Genomic DNA, 13,341 nt, shown 5'->3' with positions numbered 1-13,341 from the left:
CAGCTAATAATAACCATGGAGAAGGATTGCAGGGACACCGGATTGATTTCAAACACAAGGGGCAGGGAAGGTGGTGTTCAGTTGGCTTATATGCCATGGGGAAAGGACCATCCTTTTCTAACCACATGTTAGGTATGGGGTTCCCAAAACGAAGCAACTTCTGAAGGTGCTTAGCTTTGTGCAAGTGCAAGCCATGCCCCAGCAGATGATGAGAGAGGCTCAAATAAGAAAAAATGAATATGGCTCTAAGAAGGGAAGAAAATGCACGTAACGAGCAACTGCAATGGCTTGGTTAAAGAGTAGTCAGATATGACTAAATTACGGTTCATATAAATCCGTGCCCATGGAGTCCAGATTTGAATCCAAACTTCCCCTTCGTTCAATAGCGTGTGGATCTAGGACAAACCCATCACAAAACATAAAAAGCTATTTACATTATATAAAAATGAATAATGAAAACTGGTCATTCCCTGTTTACCTTGCTATACACCAAGAGAAAAAGGAAATACAATACTTGTTGATTCTAAACTTTCTTGCCTTCAACTTCATCAAGAGGAAATATTTGTTCTTCACACAGCATAGTCAACCTGTATAATTTGCTATTCATTGCTCTGAGATAATGAGTAGTGTTAAATACATTAAAAAACACTGACAACACCTAGATTTAATTACTAGCTACAGATATTTAGGATAATTCAACAGTAGCCTCCTGCTTCAGCACATCATATTTTCTTCCCCGTTCAGAGTTGGGAAGGAATCTTTTCTTCAGCAACTCAGCATCTCTTCTCTCATGGACTTTTTCTTCTTCTTTCCTCTGAATCATCAGGTACTAGCTGTAACCAGTTTGGGTACAAGACTAGTTAGAACAATGATCCAATATGTTCTATTCTACCATTTTCAGATTCTAATATTGCTTTCAGACTAAAAATCTAAATCTTCTTGTAAATGATTCTTAAAAAGTAAACAAAGATACAGGCAATAATTAATCTGAGAAGGAAGACGCAGAAGAAACTGAGAAACTGTTAGTTACAAAACTATTTCTTTTATTCAGATTAACTGATCCGGGGGAGGAGGGAGGAGGATGGAGGGTGCAGAGAAGAACTAAAAAAAACAACCCCCAACTGAGTAAGTTTTAATCCATGAAGATTTTAGGAACAATTACTCATAACAGTCAACTCTGATTAGCTTATTGTGACTATTAGAATAGTTTCACTTATGTAACATCTTCCTTCTTAGAACCTCAAGGTATTTTACAAATCCTGAATTAAATTAGCCATGATTTCTTAAGAAGTAGTGAAGTATAAATCACCATTTAATAAATGAGCGCGCACACACACACACCAACCTACATGATTGCTGACAAGTCTGTCTACCTTAGGCGGCCACTACACAATCAATATAGAAAATAAAAAACAGAAGTCCATGAAAGCCATCCCCTGAAGAATGGGGCACATTTCTTAATTAAATGAAAAACTGTCAACAACGTGATGAGTATGTTTTAATAGTTTGATAAACCATTGAACACATACCCATCTACAGGATTCTTTATGAAAGGAAAAGACCCAACATAAATTACTCAATTAGGCTATGAGTTTTCCTCAAAACAAAACAAAAGCACCTAAAGTAATTTGTACCTGGAAAACTGCACCGACAATAAGAACAAACAGTACAAGAAGCTAAAATGCTGAGTATCCTATCACTTTGATTTGAGTAGTATTTATTTCTTTACATTTTGGATGCCAAGTAGCCTTAGGGCTTCAAGTCACAAAGCCTCTCTCTGCATCTCCCTGCTTAACCATCCTGCTTTCTCCCCCAACCCAGGGTGGTGGTGGCGGTGGTGGTGGTGGTTGGGGGGTGGGGCGCGGAGGCAGAGGGGAGGAAGATAGTCAAATAGCAAGAGCCAACTATAGCCCCCATGACTTTTTTACAAAATTGTATTGCAGCTGACTGAATGTCAGCCAGCTGGGAAATAAAGGCTGCCTCTGTGTTAGGCTGTCAGGTGAATAAGTCCTTGGGTCACTGCAATGAGTGTCCTGGCTATATATGGGAACAGACCAGCTATGGAATGGCTCATCTGGCATTCCACAGCTACCAGAGAGGAGATACTTTCTCCTCAGAATAGGAAGTTGCCTCTTCTAATTATGAAGCAGAGGCTCTGAAGCATTGCTATGTACTTGTAGTTTTCAACAGACTTGTTAGATCTGCATAATGGAGAATTTTAAAAAATATTTTAGAAATAAAGACTCTGCAACAATAATGTTAGAGGTACTTCTAATTAAAGAGCACTTAGAAACCAGCAACCAAGGAACGGTCACTGTGAACCTCAAACATCTAAACAATACCAGTAATAGTACATATTTTTGTTTGTATCCAGCAAAACCAATGAAAAAGTGTTCCAAACAACAGGAATGTAAAAGCAACCTCAACAAACTAACAAAACCGACTACAGTGGTATGTAATCTGGAGAGAGTTACTGAGCAGTGGTCACAATACTACTAACACTAGTTACTATTAAATTAGATATTTTTATATTACATTTCAACTTGCAAGTAAGTTGGCTCTTTCCATAAGAAATAAATATATCCATGTGGAGTACATCAGATGATTCCCCACAGTCCACAATGATATTATCCCAACTCAGCTTTTTAGAATTCTGAAACACAGCTGAAAGTCATTTGAATTTGCAGAAAGTTATTTCAACTAAAAAGAAGCTTATCATTAACATTCCTTTTTTTAGTTCTCACCCTGCACTTAGAATACAGTAGGGCCTGATCCTCAAGTGGGGTAAGTCAGTGGCGCTCCACTGAAGTTAGTGGAGTATGCCACTTCAGATCAGCTGAGGATCTGTCCCAATTTTGCGGAGGTTCCCTGTTTGGCATAATATATTAGAAATTAGTTATAACATGTTTGATTCCTGTCTACAGAGCAAACAACATTTTAAAAGAAGGTTGGAGTACAACTATATTAACTTGGTGCTTCACCACGCTTCTAGGGTAGACAGACCTTTAAGTGAACTATTCAAATAATTATCCTAAAATCAGTATTGAAGGCTAGCACTAATTTTCTCAAAAGCTCTCATTAGTTTTCGACTAGCAATACTACACTACTGTTCAGTTCTCGTCTAGCTGCTTACATGACACCCCTCAGGGCAGGGGTGGGCAACCTATGGCCCGCGGGCTGAATCTGGCCCGCCAGCCGTTTTAAGCCAGCCCTTGAGCTCCCACTGGGGATCAGGCTTGTCCCGCTCCAGCTCTCTACCCAGGGAGCCACTCCACATGGCTCCCAGAAGCAGCGGCATGGTCCCCACTCCAGCTCTTATGTGTAGGGGCAGCCATGGGTCTCCGCTCTCCACTGCGGCCAATGGGAGATGCAGGGGCGGTGCCTGCAAACAAGGCAGCATGCACAGCTGTCTGGCCATGGCTCCATGTAGGAGCCAGAGTGGGGACATGGCACCTGCTTCTGGGAAGTGCTTGAGATAAGAGCCACCCGGAGCCTGCACCCCGAGGCTCCCCTGTAACCAACCCTCTGCCCCAGCCTTGATCCCCCTCCTGCACTCTGAACCCCTCAGTGCCAGCCCAGAGCACCTTCCTACACCCCAAACTCCTCATCTCCAGCCCCACTCCAGAGCCCTCACCCGCTCCTGCACCCCAACCCCAACTTCATGAGCGTTCATGGCCTGCCATACAATTTCCATACCCAGATGTGGCCCTCGAGCCAAAAAGTTTGCCCATCCCTGCCTTAGGGTAACATCCGAGCACCCCTCCACACACGTAGAAAAAAGGAACTCTTTCTTCCGCCTCGGGTTCTGAAAAAACAGCTTGTTGAGTTTACAGTTTTGTTTGTGTGTATTGAGGAATGGTGACTGGGGCGGGGGGGTCACATGACCTTCCCCAAACATATTGGGTGTGGGAGAGAAGAAAGGCCAGCATCTGGAAGAGAAGAGGCAGGGCCAGAACGCCTCCTCTACTGGCTATGCTGCCTGGCTGCTACAGTCTCCCACTCCCAGGGGAGAGCGTGGGGGCCCCGGGCTGGGGCAAGCAGGAGTTAAGTGGTAAGGCCATGTGCTCCTCCTTTGGCTGGTGCCCCTTTTGTGTCCCCCTCCCCACTAGTCGCCAGTTCCATGATCATCCATCTCTTGAGAGAATAACATCCTTTGTCTATGTCCAGCTCTTGTGAAAATTCTGTCTTTTGTGTTCTCAACTCTTCCCCATGGACAATTTTATTCCTCCAGTGAAGTGTGACTGTCATGGGAGGTCATGGTTGCACATGGAGAAGTGATCTCAGTTAGCAAAGGCCAGTTCCAAGGAGGATTCTGAATATCAGGGCACAAATCTAGAACAGGATTTCATTCAAGGACAAGCCAGTACAGACAACACAACATACAATATATGTATATTCACAGGCTGCTGGATTCTTAGTTACTTTAACATGGCTTGTCTGTTTTCACTTGTAGTGTCAAGTTTGAAACTACACATAGCGATAACCATGCATTCATCAAAACTAAATACACTAAATAGTTAACAGCTGCAGTATCAAATGAATAGGACTAAAAGCATTCACTGTATTGGACAAACACATACTACTCCAGGCAACTTCTGCATCCCATTTATCTACCTGAGGAGGACAAGTTCTTTAAACCAGAGAAATGAAAGCACTGCTCCTACGGCATGCCATGCACAACTGGTTCTAAATTTGAGAAGTGTTTTTTTCCAAGTAAATACAACTAACATATACGGATTTAACTCTGTCCAAAATTATTTCTAATCAGTGACGACTATCCTATCAGAATAGTGTATGTGTGAGGAACCCTTAGAAGCAAAACCATAAACTTGTCTAAATTACGGAGACTTGGATTTTTCTAAAATCACTCTTTAGACTTCCTTTTTAAATCTCCAGAGATTCATCAAAAAGATGAATGATTCAAGACTTGTTCCTTTCATTCACTCATTCTTTCTTTTACCCCGTACAACCAGTCTGGTATTTTTACAGCCCCACTACCATCGGTCACTGAAACAGCTAGATGAAAACATAATATATTCCTAAGTACAGTAAAGTTAAGTGTGTACATTAATTTAGAAGTTGGATGAAAAGTTTTACAGTTCTGTTAACATTCTTCTCACAGTTGGTGGTACTCAGTGCTTTCCATATACTCACATTCTATTTCTCCTTTTTATTCAGTTTAACTCACCCTCCAGCACAGTTATCTTCTATATACTTTTATACTCTAGATCAGTGGTTCCCAAACGTTATTAGTTCACATACCACCTTCTTATTAAAAGAAGTTGTGAAGTCAATTGATGGAACATCAAGCTCCCATGCAACAGTTTGGGCATCCCTACTCTACATCTTTTGTGTCTCTAAAGATTAATGCAGTACCCTGGACATTTCATAACACAATGTGACATTTCATGAGCTGGTACCACTTTCCTCATTCCCACTTATTGTTTGGCAGACACGCAGAAGTATCCCATCAAACTGCTGACCTGTCATTTCAACTCCTCCGCCCATGTCCCACCCCTTTCATTTTTACCCTACCAAGTCTCCTTTTGAACCTAACTGCAAGCCTGTGGTTTGTCAAGTTCACTTAGCTGCAGCATGTCTTGTGGTTTTTCAAATTGCTAGTTAGTACGAAGCAAACACTGTTCGCCACAAAAAACAGTTTAATCCCAGCTGGAAGCAAGAACTGTGCCCTCCCATTTATTTAAATTTGCTGATCAGACTTTCTAAGTCACAGCATTGTCAGCAAAACCCATTTGGCTGTTGAACTAAATGGAACTAACATCAGATCGCACCTCAGGGGAAACGTGCATAAACTCATGCACTAGGACACTTTAGCATGAAAAAAAACAAAAAACAAAAAAACACAAAAATCCTTCAGCTTTTTAGTTAGCCTTGTATCCTTGTAACTAGTGTTTTATCCCAGATAACTTAACTTTAAAACTAGGCAGAATATGATAGATAAAATATAAGAAAATTCAAGTTCTTGGGTTATACTGAATAAAGAAAACACAAAGGCCTGTGGACTTTAGAAAATCCACTGGGACAGGAAAATAAGTCTGGTTCGTATAAGAAATGTACAGGCATGATCCTGAGGTTTATCAAATCAGCTATCGATCTGTGCTGCAGTACCTCGATAAAAAAAGAAATATTCTTCTTCAGTCACATGACAGTCAAGGACTTTGCTTGTCCTTTTAAACCATAGCAATCTATGCTTGGAAAAGGAGGAAGTTTAAGACAGCAAGACTGGTAAGAGCAAACTAAAGAAAAAGCCTAGAAGCTACTTTTCAAGACTTTTGCTTTCACAAGTGCTGGCAGCTCTCTTCCACCAAAACTGGAAATGCATGTACACAACTCATGCAATAGCTTAATGAGTATAGTTCACATAGGCATTATGTGGAAAGATGTTTCTGTGGCTGAGGTCTGGTTTATGCTACAGACTTATATAATTACGTCATAGGGATGTGACAAATCCACACCTGAGATTTAGTTGGGGATTGGTCCTGCTTTGAGCGGGGGGTTGGACTAGATGACCTCCTGAGGTCCCTTCCAACCCTGATATTCTATGATTCTGAGTGACCACAGTAATACCAACCTAACCCCCTGTGTAGACATTGCTAAGTCAACAGGAGAACCTCTCCCGCCAACATACCTACCTCTCGTAGAGGTGGATTAACTAAACTGATGGGAGAGCTCGCTCATCAGTTTAGAGCATCTTCATTCCAATGCAGCATTTTACGTGTAGACTTGCCCTTAGATTCTTTTGCAATATGCAGGAGGCAAACTAAAAGCTATTTTGCAATCAACATACAGATTTAAAATTTTTATTAAAGCTAAAATTAAAAAATATTCTATAATAAATAGGTTGGGAAAGGCGTGTCTGCACATCGGGGTATAGTGCTTAGATTCTCCACAAATACAAAATTTGTTTTTAAAAGTCATAGGATACATAGAGTATATAATCAGCAATAACCCAAATTTAGATGAATAGATTTAACAATACAGTTTACATATTAGAATATGAATACTTGGGTACATCACTTGTGTAAAGTTGTACAGAGGTTGGGTTGTGGAAAGCAAAATATATCAATGAGTGGAGATTGTCCCTCAGTAATTGAGAATTAGGTTGGCTGTCCATTTAGAAAATACAATCCATGAGGAAAGTATTAGTTACTTTCCTGACTGTCTTCTCATTGGCTCTCCAGCTCATCCCTCCTGGTATTGCCGATATTTGGTGATGGGTTCTATGTAGATGTCCCTCGACCAATACCCCAGACTGACCTACCCCGGACTGATCTTGTCCCCATGTCCCCCGACACATCCCCAGCGTGTCCCACTCCATTCCTGTACCCATCCCCTACTAATGCACCTAACCTCTCGGCAACCAAGTCAGATAGCTTCCCCCTTGTCATGGGGTCTGGCAGACAGAACATGGAGCATACAAAAAAAGATAGCCTCTCTGCTCCAATTTCTGGTGCCTAGCACCATAGCGTCACCCAGAAACCAGCAGAAGCAATTTCAGGAAAAGTCCAGCTCAGCACCTAAGCCCTGGACTCTCTAGAGCATACTCTGTATGGACAGTCTTTGGAAAATTTTGGGGACAAACCCCTAATGAACACGTGCAAATGGTGATTTTCAGAGATTTACAACTTGGCCAAATTTGGGAGGATTTTCAGAGGGATAGCAAAAGCATTCTTTAATTTCAGGTTCCTGCTCCAAAATACAGAAGAACTAAAGCTTCCCAATTAAATACAAGAAGTTAACATTGGCAAAACTTTTTCTCCTAAACCTTATTTTTCAGAAATGGCTCAACTGTTTTTGTTGAAACATTCCATAAAAGCCTGTGGCAGACACTCAGCATGGAAAATTTCACCCTGAACGGTTAAAGTAAAACAGGCAGTGCTGCCAGTTCTAGTTATAATAAAGTCATTATCCTCAACGCACAATGGCAATGTTTAAATTTTATAAGAAGTCTTCAGCAATTCTATTCTTCAGTTAATTCATTTTGCAGCATTAGCCCTGACACTCGGGGCTTAATCCAATATCCAACATCCTTCCACTTCATTCAAAGGAACGATGTTGGATACTGGATTTAGATCAGGATACTAGTGACCGAGGGAGAGATTCACAAGACTGCCAGTTGGAACCTCTAGATTCTTTCCTGGGACTGCCAGCAACGTGCTGTGTGACCTACAACAAATCCTTTAAATATCTCTGTTCCTCTGCTTAACCTTCACTGCAAAGAAAAATCTCTTTTGAAGCAAGAAGTATTATCTAATTAATTAATGTTTATGAAGAGCTTTTAAGTCTTTGGATGAATAGGGCTACAAGTGCAAAGTATTAAGTATTATAATGAAAGGTGGATTCTAGGAAAGGCTGGCAGAGAAGATATTAGCTATGCACTGTCAAACTAACACAAAACAAAAAAAACCCAGACAACTTGTAGATGATGCTCAAAACTGAATTGTTGTCTGAAACAAAGTTGGACGGTCTCTTATTTTCTATAGGTAAGTATGTACACAAGCACAACAATTTTTATAAACTTTAACAGTCATTAAAACTAAAGAAAGAATTCCTATGTATGGGAAGGGAAGAGGACCATAGTAAACCAAAGCTGGACAAAAGCAAGAGTACCTCTCAACATAAGTTTCTTAAAAGATTACCCTTATGCAGCTCATGGGGGAAAAAATCCCTACACAGCAGCCTAAAACTCAAACCTGACAGTAGGAGGTTTAACCATCATCTACTGTGAAATGCGTATTGTTAATAGTTTCAGTCTGTTCAATAGCTTCATATGTTCATATGTTCGTTCACGTTGCTTATTAAAATTTGCTCAACCTTTCAGTATTACTCAGCTGTTAAGCGTGTTTTCAAACCCTTCTACGACAGGGTAGCTTTTGAACACTTTAGAAACGTAAGACTTCAGCTTCCCAACATACTGTTGTATGAAAAAACAAACAAAAACCAAAAACAGAGAGACTACCAGAGAAGCAATAGGGGACAAAGAGCAGATAATCTTGTGCAGCCTTAGACAAGTCACTTAGTCTCGCTGGGCCTCAGTTCCCCATCTGTAAATTGGGGATATCACTTCATTTCTCCCAGCCCTTCTCTATATCATAATTTAGATTGTAAACTTTTCTGGGCAAGAAATGTCTCTTATTGTGCATTTGCCTAGCACAATGGGACAAACAACAACAAATTCAGAGTACTGATAAGGTCTTAACTCAGCAGCAAAGAACCCTATCTGAAATGAGTTGGAATGGGAATGGTTTCCTTATACATCAAGGTTCAAATCATTGCACTGGTCAGATGGAGAAGCCATTTTAGCTGTGACTGCTGGTGCCAAAGACGCTGTAACAATAGGCCTTTTTCTTAGGCGTAGCAGGATTAGGATAATGTCCTCTTGCTGTGCCTTGGTTACATAAAGAATCTGAAAATATCAAAAAAGAGGAGTCCACTAGGAAAAAGTCCCAGTACTGTCAATTTCCAGTTTTATCATGAGGCATGTGATACCTTAAAACTCCAACTGCTCCAACCTCTTGAGAAAAATCTTTAAAAAAAAAAAAAAACAACAAAAATGAAAATTCTAGTTTTGCTGGGTTGGGGAGAAAAAGGCTTGAAAACATGAAGCAAGTGCACAATAAAGGCTCAGAAACCAGAAAGCAAATATAAAGATGGATTTAAAAAAAATCATGACTTTCTGAAGCCTTATTCATGATTTCTCAATACTTGAGACTGGTGACATTGGAGCCACGTCTTCCAGGGCAAATCCGGATTTATGCAACTATCAATCTGAGAGCTCAAGTTTCAGAAGCATCCAGTCAGAACAAGGTTCCAGCCTCACCATGAGAGCAACACATAGTTAAAACTAAGTTTTATCATTAAATGTTACTTTAATAGTTTAACTCACTCAAAAGTAAGGTAGGTACCTCATCGTAGAGCTATCGGACACCATGCCTGTCCCGAGGAGCTGACATTCTAAGTACAGACTTGACACAGGGGAACATGGGTTAAAAAGATAATCGGGATCAATAGTAACTGGGCCTCACCAATGGAAGCTGTGGATGCTCAGAACCTCTAAAATCAGACTGTCCTGGCATTCATTTTGTATGAACCAGTGAGGGAGCTGCTAAAAGGAGCTTACAGATGAACTGTGCTCAAAGCAAAGGCAAACCACCACACAGCCTGCTTCTGGCTCTTCAAGTGAAAAACAAAAAGCCATACAAAACTGAACTCATCTTGTTCGCTTAGACAATGAGCCATTATGCAGATTCTGGAAAAATCACACATACAAAACACATTGGGAGGAGGGACACCACTTCAAAATTCTGGATATTTTCAACAGGACTATTCACATGCATAAGTGTTTATAAGATCAGGGACTCAGCAGGCAGGACTTATATAAAAGAAGTTTGGTTTTTACAAATGGTACCTTAATCTTTGTGTATGGAATCAGTTTCTCCCTCCAACAGAACCAGAACACACATCAAGATAACCATTCTTGGGAGTTAATGTGGGATTTTCACAAGCGCTCAACGGTGGACTAACTGTACTCCCACTGAAGCCAAAAGGAGTATTTTTGAAAATTCCATCCTTAAGCACTATTTTATAGTTAAAGGAAACTCATCCGAAAAGTCACTTCAGCATCTGATCAAGATAAAATTGTAAAACTGCAGAGACTTTTTTGGTGTGCAGCATTGGTGGATACTTGCTACTTCAGAACACTAAACCTTACTGGACCACAGAGTACTCTACAGTCTCTTCTCAATGCCTGTGTGCTTCTATTAATAGTAATGGAATAACAATTTTTTTCCAGAAATTTGACTGATATGACCTCATGTAACGGTAATATCCAAGTTTTTTACCCTTCTGATTTTTGAGAACCCTAAAAACACGGAGAAAGGATTTTGTAGAAATATTCCCCCCCAAACACGTTTAAAATAGAAATTCTGACTAGCTTCACTTCCATAGCTTACATAATTATTTACTCAAGCTTGAAATACATTAAAAAAGCCAGCATCTGCTTTCTACCCGTCTTCATGGGAACCAAGAAAGTACTTTGACTGAAAAATAAAATATCGGGGAGCAAAAGAGCTACAAAGTCTTTGAGAGGATGGTGAGGAAAGGACTCATCCCATAAAAGGATTTTTTCAGAACTTACAAAAGGCATTTCACTTTTACAAAAGAAAGGATCTGAAGAACCGAACTGCAAATTTTACAAAAGCCCGTTATCTCAGCCACTTCCTACATGACGAATCAGCAAAAACAAAATTATAGTTCCTAATGAAGAATGCTGGAAATATGCCCTCATGCGACATGCCTTTTAATACACAAAAAAAATTACGTACCTGAAAATACTTTTAATATTATTAGAGACCTACTACTCTGCACATCTGGCAAATATGAATTTATACAGCTGTACTTCGGAAGCCTCCAGGTAAGGATCCCTTTTTAACTGTGATACTTGTAATTCTGATTCCTTCCCAGGATAGCAACCAATTACACATTTGACCAATATATGGTACTATTTTATTCTGAAAAATAAAGTAATTTATTTTCCCGAAAGAGGCATACTCTTCTGCAAACATTTGAATGCAAATTGCCAATTGAACTGGTTTTCCACAGAACATAATGAACACTAGCTGTGCATTGAAAGTAAGCATTAAATAATAAGTTAAGACTTGAAGAAAGTCCAAATGAGAGAGACACATTAATAACCTGTATTTGAAGATTGCATTTTCCTAAGGCCTCCTCACACCGTCACGGACCCCAGTCCCACTGACTTCAGAGTCCATGCTAGCAGATCCCAACGCAGGACAAGGCCTTACACATTCTCTGGACATGAACTCTGTCTTCCTGTCCGCACAGATAGCGTCTCACACATGGAGAGTGCTTAAGAATACACATATTACATTAAATTTCATAATTTATGTGCTGTGGCAGAGCTCCGACCTTGTCCCCATGGGTCTCGTGCTTCCAGGCAGTTTATGCTAGCCTCAGAGGCTCACTGAGACCCTCCATGTAGCCCTTCTCTCTCTAGGGCCAGGGTTACAGTCTACTGAGCCCCTTTCATCATAAGCCAGCAAGGAGGTTGGTGAGAACTCTCACAGTCTCTGTTGTCCCTACGGGCTTCTTCCATAATAGATTAGGCCCCTGTCAGGACAGGAGGCTAATCCTCCCCTCCCAGGAGGTGTTTCTGCAGTGGTGAGTTGGGGGAACCCGGGCCCGCCCTCTACTACGGGTTCCGACCCAGGGACCCTAACGGCAGCAGCTGTTGGCAGCCCACCTTTCACTGCCAGAGTTGCTACATTTCCCTGGGCCACTTCCCCACAGCTCTCCCACTTCTCTCTTCTTCACCCTTACCTTAGGGCTCCCTTACCAGTGGCTTGAGGGTGTCTTCATAACCCAGCCCTTCAGCTGCACTTCCTCTCCTCTGGCTCGCCTCAGCCTGACTAAAGTGAGTCCTTTTATAGTATCAGAAGGGCCTTAATTAGAGTCAGGCGTTCACATTAACTTAATGGCCTCACCTGACTCTTTGCAAGTTAATTGGAGTCAGGTGTTCTCATTAGCCTTAAGCAGCCCCTGTTCTGGTCAGTCAGGGAAAAGAAAACTGCTAATCCAGTGGCCAGTATATCTGCCTTCTGCTGCACCAGGCAGAGTTCCTCTGGGCGGCGTCCACTGACTCCCTTGACGCCTTTCAGGAGCAGTGCCTTTGAACACACTCCTGTCCCTGTTATTTCATTAGTTGTCCCCCGTAATCATTTGGTGTCCAGGTCCTGTGGATCCCCCTCTTAGGCTGGGGGGAGATCCTTTAGCAGTGGGCGAGCGTTGCCCGCCCACTTCCCGGATCCCAATAGGGCTACTCTGTTGTACCCAACTGGCCTGGGTCTATCACAGTGCAGTACCAGGTCTACAGTTCAACAGAAAAAAGGACTTGATTTTTCATTTAAGTATGTCTAACCTTAGAAACATGCACCACACAATTGCAATGACAACTCAAAGTTTTGTTCTGGTAGTCAAACAGCTGCAGAAGCATTTCTGACAACAGTAATAAACGGAAACAGTATTTTCTAAAAAAGCATCAAGTTTCATACTTTATTTACTAGAATATCTCCTTTGCCTGGCATCCCTTTCTGCATATCACAAAGCCACCACGATTTCAACAGCATTAAAAAAGAGCAATGAACCACCATCCATAAAATGCCCTTCCCTATCAGTTGGGCAAGCCACCTCCCTTGCCTCATTCAATTCCTCCTAACCTCTCTCCCCTGAGTCAACCCACACACAAAAAAAAATCTTACGTCTTCCATCTTGCCTATGAGGAATGAGGGTGTGGAAAAATGT

The 13,341-nt window shown here is 41.2% G+C and overlaps 1 protein-coding gene across 8 annotated transcripts in view; it reads right to left on the bottom strand.

Annotated features, from left to right (window-relative positions):
• The window catches only part of PDLIM5 (PDZ and LIM domain 5), a 183,881-nt gene that overhangs the window by 112,126 nt on the left and 58,414 nt on the right, over nt 1–13,341 (bottom strand). The window lies entirely within an intron of this gene.

Source organism: Lepidochelys kempii, chromosome 4, assembly GCF_965140265.1.
Source record: "Lepidochelys kempii isolate rLepKem1 chromosome 4, rLepKem1.hap2, whole genome shotgun sequence".
Taxonomy (NCBI): Eukaryota; Metazoa; Chordata; order Testudines; family Cheloniidae; genus Lepidochelys; species Lepidochelys kempii.
This window is presented reverse-complemented; position numbering and strand designations above follow the sequence as displayed.